This window comes from Podarcis bocagei (assembly GCF_964188305.1).
Source record: "Podarcis bocagei genome assembly, chromosome: 2".
NCBI lineage: Eukaryota > Metazoa > Chordata > Lepidosauria > Squamata > Lacertidae > Podarcis > Podarcis bocagei.
This window is the reverse complement of record NC_138126.1, coordinates 115,484,499-115,494,045: the sequence shown is the minus strand read 5'-3', so window position 1 is coordinate 115,494,045 and position 9,547 is coordinate 115,484,499. Positions and strand designations below refer to the sequence as shown.

The 9,547-nt window shown below is 47.2% G+C and overlaps 1 long non-coding RNA gene across 1 annotated transcript in view; it reads right to left on the bottom strand.

Moving 5' to 3' along the window:
* Window positions 1-207: 207 nt before the first annotated feature.
* The window catches only part of LOC308580232, a 62,903-nt gene continuing 53,563 nt past the window's right edge, over window positions 208-9,547 (bottom strand). Inside the window, exon 5 of the long non-coding RNA XR_014004724.1 lies at window positions 208-222. This is a non-coding gene — a long non-coding RNA (uncharacterized lncRNA). The remainder of the gene's footprint in view (window positions 223-9,547) is intronic.

Below are 9,547 nucleotides of genomic sequence, written 5' to 3'. Positions count from 1 at the left end.
CTCATGGCTGTTGCCCAGGAAAGTATAAAGACAAGGGAAGATTTCTTTCCGTTCTTTTTCTATTCAGTATTTACAGAGAGAGGCTAAAGAACCCAGCCTCTTGGACAATGGCGTTGTCCCGGGTGAATCTCCACCGCCTGTCTCTCCCACTTCCTCATTCATCACTTCTATGGGTGCTGCTACGTGCCCTTTGTCTTTTTCTTATTATTGAAGTTTTTATCTCTACAAAATAACAGAAAGAAAGAAAGGTTTACACATATGTACATGTTAGTAACCTTTTATTGAGGGTGAAAGAGGAGAGCGCAAAATATGGTCTGAAGCTCAACATCAAAAAAACGAAGATCATGGCCACTGGTCCCATCACCTCTTGGCAAATAGAAGGGGAAGAAATGGAGGCAATGAGAGATTTTACTTTCTTGGGCTCCATGATCACTGCAGATGGTGACAGCAGCCACGAAATTAAAAGACGCCTGCTTCTTGGGAGAAAAGCAATGACAAACCTAGACAGCATCTTAAAAAGCAGAGACATCACCTTGCCAACAAAGGTCCGTATAGTTAAAGCTATGGTTTTCCCAGTAGTGATGTATGGAAGTGAGAGCTGGACCATAAAGAAGGCTGTTCGGCGAAGAATTGATGCTTTTGAATTATGGTGCTGGAGGAGACTCTTGAGAGTCCCATGGACTGCAAGAAGATTAGACCTATCCATTCTTAAGGAAATCAGCCCTGATTGCTCACTGGAAGGACAGATCATGAAGCTGAGGCTCCAATACTTTGGCCACCTCATAAGACGAGAAGACTCCCTGGAAAAGACCCTGATGTTGGGAAAGAAGATGGTTGGATAGTGTTTCGAAGCTACCAGCATGAGTTTGACCAAACCGCGGGAGGCAGTGGAAGACAGGAGTGCCTGGCGTGCTCTGGTCCATGGGGTCACGAAGAGTCGGATACGACTAAACGACTAAACAACAACAGCAACAACAACAACATGTTAGTAACACAAAGCATCCCACCACTTCACACACACCCCACCACCATCGGTTTGACATAACTCGAAATGTGAGTTAAAATCTGACTTCCTTCCATCGTTGCTTGACCCTAATTCTATAACTTATCTTTACAATTGTGTTGTTATATTGTATTTGACAAATATTCCGATTTTACTTGTATTTGTAACCTTTTCCCCTTACAATGACCGCTCCCCGCTTAAAACGGGGGGCACCCTTTGCGTGGGTGCGTGCAGCCCCTGGGTCTGGAGCGGCCCCAACAGCATAGGCTTGACTTTGCCTTCCCTCAGGTGGGATACCTGGAGGTCTCCGCCTACCTCAGTCAGTTGTCCAATCCCACCTGGGGGAAGCGTTGCCAAGGAGGCCAGGCCAGGTAGGGGAGGGATTACCTGCCCACACAATAGAGGGAGGATCCTACCTAGGAATCCTCACTTTGCTCCAGAGCTTCTCCCACCCTACCCACCCTCAGTTAATGTCTTATTTTGCAGGTTAACTTTTCTTCACAGGTTTTGCAGGTTAACTTTTCTTCACAGGTATGCGGGCGCTGCTACGTTAAGGTCGCTGTTAAAGGGCCGGAAAGGAATTTCCCTGCATTGGCAGGTTTTGCCTTTCCCGTAGCAAAACGTCACAACTTTGGCGGTATCAGGCCTTGGGCGGAATCCTTTTGTCCATCTTCCTCTTGCGGCGGCGATACCAGGGTTCCCCGTTAAAGGGGTTTTCTGAAGGGAGGCTTTGGCCGTACACCGAAAGGTCGTCATTGCTCTCTCCTGCGGCGGCGGCGTTACGGGGGCGGCCGTCTCTGCTTGAACATATGTTCTCCAGAGCCGGCCCATCCCCCCCACACACACTGGATAACCCTGATGCTCCCTAGGTCCCCGGCTGGGGACCGGGGAGGGAGAACGCCCAATGCCTGAGCCAAGGTCTACCCACATTTGAAATTTAATAAAGTTGTGGCCAATTTAATCCCATAGCACATTGTCTTGAGTCGTTATTCCACATGACGGGGGGACCGTGCAGGATCTGGGGACTCCGCCTGCCCACGCAAACTCTGTTCTTTACATATCAATATTTCTGTACTGGAGCAGTGTTTTTTCATATATTCATTCACGCAACTCCATTCCTTTATTAAATTTTGATTTGTTTGACCTCTGATAGCTGCTGTCATTTTGGCTAATTCAACAAATTCAATAAGTTTGATTTGCCAATCTATTATTGTGGGTATTTTGTCTCCCTTCCAGTTCTTTGCTATAAGAACTCTTGCAGCAGCGGTACATGCCCTTTGTCTTTGAGATCTTTGCTCTCCTGCTTTTAAGGCTGGCCGGGTTCTGGGAGATGGAGGGTCTAGGATGCTTTCTAATGATACAGGGTCAGCCAGCTGCTGTTCCAGCTCTGCCTCCTCCTCTCCCATTTTTTCCCAACTTTCCCCCTCATCCGCCTCTGAGCTCTGACCTCCCTCAAACCCCTGTTCTCAATCTATACTGTCTTCCTCTCCCTTCTCCCTGGAAGGGTCACGATGGGGAGGCGGTCTCCACCATTCCTCCTCTACCCAGTCCCTGACACCTAGTGAAGAAGAAGAAGAAGAAGAAGAAGAAGAAGAAGAAGAAGAAGAGGAAGAGGAGGAGGAGTTTGGATTTGATATCCCACTTTATCACTACCCGAAGGAGTCTCAAAGTGGCTAACATTCCCCTTTCCCTTCCTCCCCCACAACAAACACTCTGTGAGGTGAGTGAGGCTGAGAGACTTCAGAGAAGTGTGACTAGCCCAAGGTCACCCAGCAGCTGCATGTGGAGGAGCGGGGAATTGAACCTGGTTCACCAGATTACGAGTCTACCGCTCTTAACCACTATACCACACTGGCTTCACACTAGTGAGTTTTACAGCTTAGTGGGGGTTTGAACTTGAGTCTCCCCACTCCTAGTCCAGCACTCTAACTGTTGCTCATGAGCCATGGCTCTCAGCTGAACTTCATGAGATATGGATTCACACCAACATCATTTTTTTTCTTTTTCTTTTTAAAAGGCATCTCTGAAAGAGCCCCAAAGGTATTTGCTAGGCAAGGGGCCAGAAAAAGGGATTCCTTTGGTAAGTAGCAAGAGGCTGAATATTTGCCACTAAACAGTGTACCAAGAGTCCCTAGAGTGTTTTTCACCTCTAAGAAGCAAATCCTTAGACAGAGAATTCAATGCTCAAAATAAAATTTTAAAAACTTGGGGGGGAGGGAATCCCACAGACAATCTATGCATTTCATCCTGACTCTGTCTGGTCTACAATGCCTTTTCCATTGATCTAACGTCTCAACAAGATGATGATAGGTGGAGAAGTCAATACTATATCTTGCCAAGTAATCGTCAGCAGTGCAGGGTAACATTAAAAGATCCCGCACCTAAAATTCAATAAATGTTATAAATCCCCCTGAAAAATAAGGATGTTTGAAGCAGAGCCACAGTTCGCAAGCAGAGATATAGGGTGCTTTCAGGGGGTGGGGGACTCATATGGCAGACGAGGAATTAAGATCCAGTTATTCTGGGTTTGGCACCTTCAGTTCCATACATTCCTGTTCTTTTCAGCTATGGGTATTCATCTCTATCCCACCACTTGTCATCTACACCAGTGGACAAAGCTTGAATGAATGTATTTGGGCTGCGTGTTTTTGTCCCTCCTCATAATCATTCCTCCCTGCCCTCCTCCGTCACTTAAAAAAAATAAATCTCCGGAAGTGTGCAAGAGGAGTTGCAGACTCACTTGCAGTGACCCCTCTCCAAGGAGCAAGGCCTGGCCTGTGAAGGTGAAACAACTGGACAGAATTTTATGGCTTACTGCCATCTCTGGGGTTGGACACAAGCAGGCATTATGTTGGAAGGAAGTGCTTTGGGATAATGTGGATGAAGATTACATAAAAATATGTGGGTATTAGGAGATACATTCACTAAACTGGTGAATTTTCATGAAGACTTTTTAAAATGCATATGTAGGAACTTAACGGGGGGGGGGGACAAGGAGAAACCAAAATTAACAAATTCACCCATCCTTAGGCAAGATGCAAAAAGCAATGGAAAGGGGTCCCAGAGATATATATAGAGAGGGAGAAGACAGATGGGATTTGAAGGTTTTACAGATCACGAGCAGGCTGCCGGGCAAGGTAAATAAACCAGGGAAACTAGGAAAGAAAGGAGTTGGGTTGGAAGGAGAGGTCAATGTTGAGGGAAGGGTAAGGATTGGGAATAGGTAAGTAAAGGTAAAAAAAAAAGTTAAGGGCCCCAGGACAGTTAAGTCCAGTCAAAGGCGACTATGGAGTTGTGGTGCTCATCTCACTTTCAGGCTGAGGGAGCCGGCATTTGTCCACAGACAGTTTTTCCGGGTCATGTGGCTAGCATGACTAAGCCACTTCTGGCGAAACCAGAGCAGTGCATGGAAACGCTGTTTACCTTCCCACCGGAGTGGTACCTATTTATCTACTTGCACTTTGATGTGCTTTCGAACTGCTAGGTTGGCAGGAGCTGGGACCGAGCAATGGGAGCTCACCCCGTTGCAGGGATTCGAATCGCCAATCTTCTGATTGGCAAGCCCAAGAGGCTCAGTGGTTTAGACCACAGCACCACCTGCCCAATGGCGAGCCAGGTGAGAAAAAGGAAGAAGTACAGTGGAGGGGGAAGGGAACCCTGCACTGCAAAATATCCATTAGCGCTGTAGAAAGGGAAAATGAACCACTTGGTGGGTTCTGATATTAGAAGGGTATCTAAGCCCAAACAGTAGCTTATCTGGGATCTTAGGGAGCACAGCTGTGGCACAGAGTAAATTTAAAATATAGGCTGACGTTTTGATGCCGATGGTGTCATGTCCCCCCCCCAAAAAAAAAGATATGTGTGTGTGAGAGCAGCACTATTTCTGCAATAAATTTGCAGCTGACATAAAAGAGGGGAGTGACGTCTTTGTGCTCCCCATGTTTTTGAGCACCCGTTTCTTTGAGCACCTGCTGTTTTAAGGGCGATGCTATAATCCAAGGGTGACACACGACTCAAAGTGAGACGGATTCAGCTCTGCTACACTGCTTCCTGACACTAATTGTGTTATCACAAACTCTAATTCTATTTTTGTCCTCGCCGAGTGACTGAAATATTGAAAGAGAGCCACGCACGTTTGCTCTTAAAAGCGATTATGGGAATGGTAACGTTTTGCTGCTGTAAACGTGATTTAATGCAAGATGGAGTTTTGGGTGTGAAATAAAAGGAGCTTTGCTTGAACAACGGTACTGCCCTTACCACGACATGAAAGGGCTGATACCCAAGCTTTTTTCTTCCTTCTGAGGATTCCCTGGAAGTGGTGCCCTCAGACAACCGCTAACAGAACCTGCGCCCATAATCACCTGTGGAGCACCTGCATTATTTTGCTGCCCATTGTTGCAATTCCTTCATCTATATCAGGGGTCGGCAACGTGTGGCCCATGGGCTGGATGCGGCCCTCAAAGACCGTTTTACAGACCCACGAGCCACCCCCAAACCAAGCCGCCTGCTTGGCAAGTCCCCCACACACTGCGCTAAACCAGCGCAGCGCTGGGACTCGCCGAGTGGCGACGGAAATGGCATCTGCGCATGTGCAGATACCAGAAATCGCGTCTGCGCATGTCCAGATGCCAGAAATTGCTTCTGTCCAGGTGCGATTTTCAGTGTCTGGGCATGCGCAGAAGTGTTTTGTGGCGTCATGGACATGCGCAGACGCGATTTCTGGCATCACGCTGTGCCAGTCTGGCCCATGGATTATCTCCGTGGGAGTGATTCGGCCCATGGCCGGTAAACCTTGCTGACCCCTGGTCTACATCTTGAGAAATCATGAGTCCCATTCAGGCATTCATAAGGAAGGAAGAGTGTGTGCATGCATGTGCTACCTTCACCCACCCCATCCTCATCACATGTTCCAGAGAGACTGCCTGGGATAGGGGGAGAGTCCTTGATTGTGGAATCCTGTTTTTCTATGGTTCCAAACTGTGCCGGGAGCTCTCCTGTTGACTGATATTCTTTCCTGAATCTTCTCCTTTTTCTTCTTCTTTGGTGATCGCTTGTAGCTGAGTAAGATTGTCTTCCATGAACATGGTTTTAACAGTGAGTCCGTAAGTGACTGTGGAGGCCAATTCTGGATCCACACGTCCTTCCACGGTGGGGATGCAGGTTTCCAGGTGGCAGCTGATCATGTGACCAGCATGACTAAACCGCTTCTGGAGCAACAGAACACTGTGACAGAAGCCAGAGCACATGGAAACACCATTTACCTTCCTGCCACAGCAGTACCTATTTATCTACTTGCACTGGCATGCTTTTGAACTGCTAGGTTGGCAGGAGCTGGGACAGAGCAATGGGAGCTCACCCCGTCACGGGGATTCGAACCACCGTATATACTCATACCACAGCCCTTCAGCTACAGTGTGTTCCCAGCCTCACACCTTGCTCTGCAAACCAGCAAGTCAAATTGTGATTCAACGGTTACTCTTTCTTCCCTTTGCATTCATGCTTCAGGTGGGCTGATTCTTCCTTTCTTCAGCTTATAAAGAAAGAAACATATTTTAAAAGGTTGCAATGCTGCCTTGGGGATGTGGAAGCAGGTATGTTGAGGATGTCCTAAGAAGTGGCCAAGACGTCACTACCACAGTCTGTAATTTATGTTGCCATGCTGGAAAGTTGGTTTTTCACAGCTTGGTCTTGGAGACAAAAAGATGCTCCTGTACCAAACACAATGAGGGCAATTCCAAACCATCCCTGCTGCTCTAATGCATAGGCAGGTAGTATGAATATGGAGGAATGACATGAGGCATTGAAATCCTGAACGTATCAGTGAAAACTCATGATATAGCTATGTCTGAACCATTTTGCATACGTGTACTATCTGCTTAAATTGTGAGTGGAAGGCAGCCAGGAGTACTCCATGAAGTTGAGTTTCCTAGCAATTTTGTCCATTGTAGCTTTAAGTGAAATTACTGGAAAATAGGTTGCTTCTCCCCTCCCCAGTATTTATGATCCATTCAGCTTGAGAAAGTACTCGAAATTTCCTTTGAGATTTACAGCTCAATTTCTAGACCCAAAGCACTTGGAATAAGTTCTGAGTAAGCATTAATCCTACACTGGGCTCTAAAAATCAAATGATAAATCTTTAAGCAAATAATATATATTTCCCACTCAATGGCTGTCAAGCGCAGGCATTTTTTTGCCAAGGGCTTAACATTGGAAAGGGATATGGCAGAACTTTCCCTCATCTATTCATGATTAGTTTTCTAATTTCATGTAAACTTCCAATTATTCTTTGTCTATGTGAGCACGTTTTCCAAAGCTGAACATGCCAAATAATGGCAATTGGGTAAAGTTAAACTGTCACTCTTCTCTCTGATGAATTTACCCTCTGTTGGTCAGGTAAGCTGAGTCAAGGGAGTGGAGACCCCCTGCATCGCTGCTCACATAAAGCAGACATTGGAGGGTTTCACCAGCAGGAGATGGTGCCAACAGGACAGACCATCTTGACTGTGAGTCCTGGAAAACCTGCTCCCTGCCTGGCAGGCCTTTTTCCACCTGACATTGGAGTGTGGTAGCTAAGTTGGCTGAACAGACACATGGGTGAAGATATTGTTTAGGGGGGTTTGTTTGGGGGTAGGTTCTGTTGCTATTTTTATTGCCCTGTTAAAAATGTTTTAAATTGATTTTAACTGCTTTTTACTCGTGTATTTTAAAATTTGTTGTTTTTAAATAAAGGGGTGCAGGATGTGCCCGGGAAGAGCAAGGGCAACCCCAGTTGCCGTGGTTCAAGGCAAGGGGAGGTATGGTGTGGGGTTGGGAAATTGTGGTTGTCCTTGTTGGGATACTGCCAGGGAGACAAATTCCATCATGGCCCCACGTCGCCTCCGGACGTCCATCGATCTCCTGTAGACACGCAGTATCAGCAATTAGCGGCACGAGCTCCAGAAATAGCTTGCCACATTCTGGAACTGATGCATGCTCTTATCAGCAGCTAATGCACAGCAAAAGATGCACGCAGGAGAGCATTTTTCATAAGTTTATTCTGCGTTAGTCAGAACAGAGAAAAACATGACTGCCTTCTTCAGTGTTGAGGCACTGAGAGAGAGAAACGAAAGCAACAGAAAACATAAACATCCTGTTAACAGGAAATATGCAGACTCTGTGACTCACAAAGCCTGCTCCCTTTTAAGATCCTAACAGTCCTATCAGCCACCTTTAAGTCTGTGGCTGCTGTTGCTGAATGCCAAGTTGGCTCTGAGTAAGACCTCCCTCATCCATGATCTGATTATGGATGAAAAGACCTACCTGGTCTTCATCGCTGAGACCTGGGTGGGTGAGCAGAGTGGAGTTGGTGATGGGGGGGGGGGATGCTGAATATGCTGTTTTGGTTGGGGCTGCTGGAGTGTCCATGCTCAAGGGACCATCAGAGGGGGTCCTTCCAACAGTATGTTTGACCTGGCACCCAAGTGGGGGTCTCCATTTACTATTCCAACGGAAACTTCCCCAGAACCAGACATCTCTGAGGGTTTAGAATCCAGAACCTCTAACCTACCAGGGCTCCTCCCCTAGATCCTCCTGATCCAATTCCTCAAGCTGACCCATTCCTCCTCAAATGGTGACCACCCCTTCCATGGGACTCATGACAGCAACTGTGTGTGTGCCCTGGTTGTGTGCATCCCATTCACACAAATAAGTGATGACTGTTGACATTTCTATTCCACCTTAAGGAACAGGCATGAGATTGTTGTGTGTCACATGTCTGTTTACATTCCAGGACAGTATTTTGTGTATAGCTTTTGCTTTTGCTGTTCTCTCTGAAACGACATGAGAGAGAGATTCAACATGTTTCTTTGTCCTGATTTATGTTTAATAATATGTAGCTGTGACGCGGGTGGCGCTGTGGTTTAAACCACAGAGCCTAGGACTTGCTGATCAGAAGGTTGGCAGTTCGAAACCCCGTGACGGGGTGAGTTCCCATTGCTCGGTCCCTGCTCCTGCCAACCTAGCAGTTCGAAAGCACATCAAAGTGCAAGTAGATAAATAGGTACCGCTCCGGCGGGAAGGTAAACTGTGTTTCCGTGCGCTGCTCTGGTTCGCCAGAAGCGGCTTAGTCATGCTGGCCACATGACCCGGAAGCTGTACGCCGGCTCCCTCTGCCAATAAAGCGAGATGAGTGCCGTAACCCCAGAGTCGGCAACGACTGGACCTCATGGTCAGGGATCCCTTTACCTAATATGTAGCTGTAGAATGACTTCACAAGCCTCACGCCTATTCTGTGTGCACAGTACACTCTGCTAATAGCGTGCCCTGGCTTTTGAAGTCTGGGTCACTGATTTACGTCAGAGTACAGGCCGATGGAAGGGAATAGCACAGCTAGGGCTTGCCAGCTGGCCTCCCGGCCCTCTGCATGTCAACAATGACATATCTGGATATCTCTGCAGACAGTCATGGCCAACACATGGTTGTCACAAAAGACCCAATGCTGGCTCTGCTGCCAACATGGACATGTGCTACATGAGTAACACATGAATAGTGCCACAGGCGGAGGTT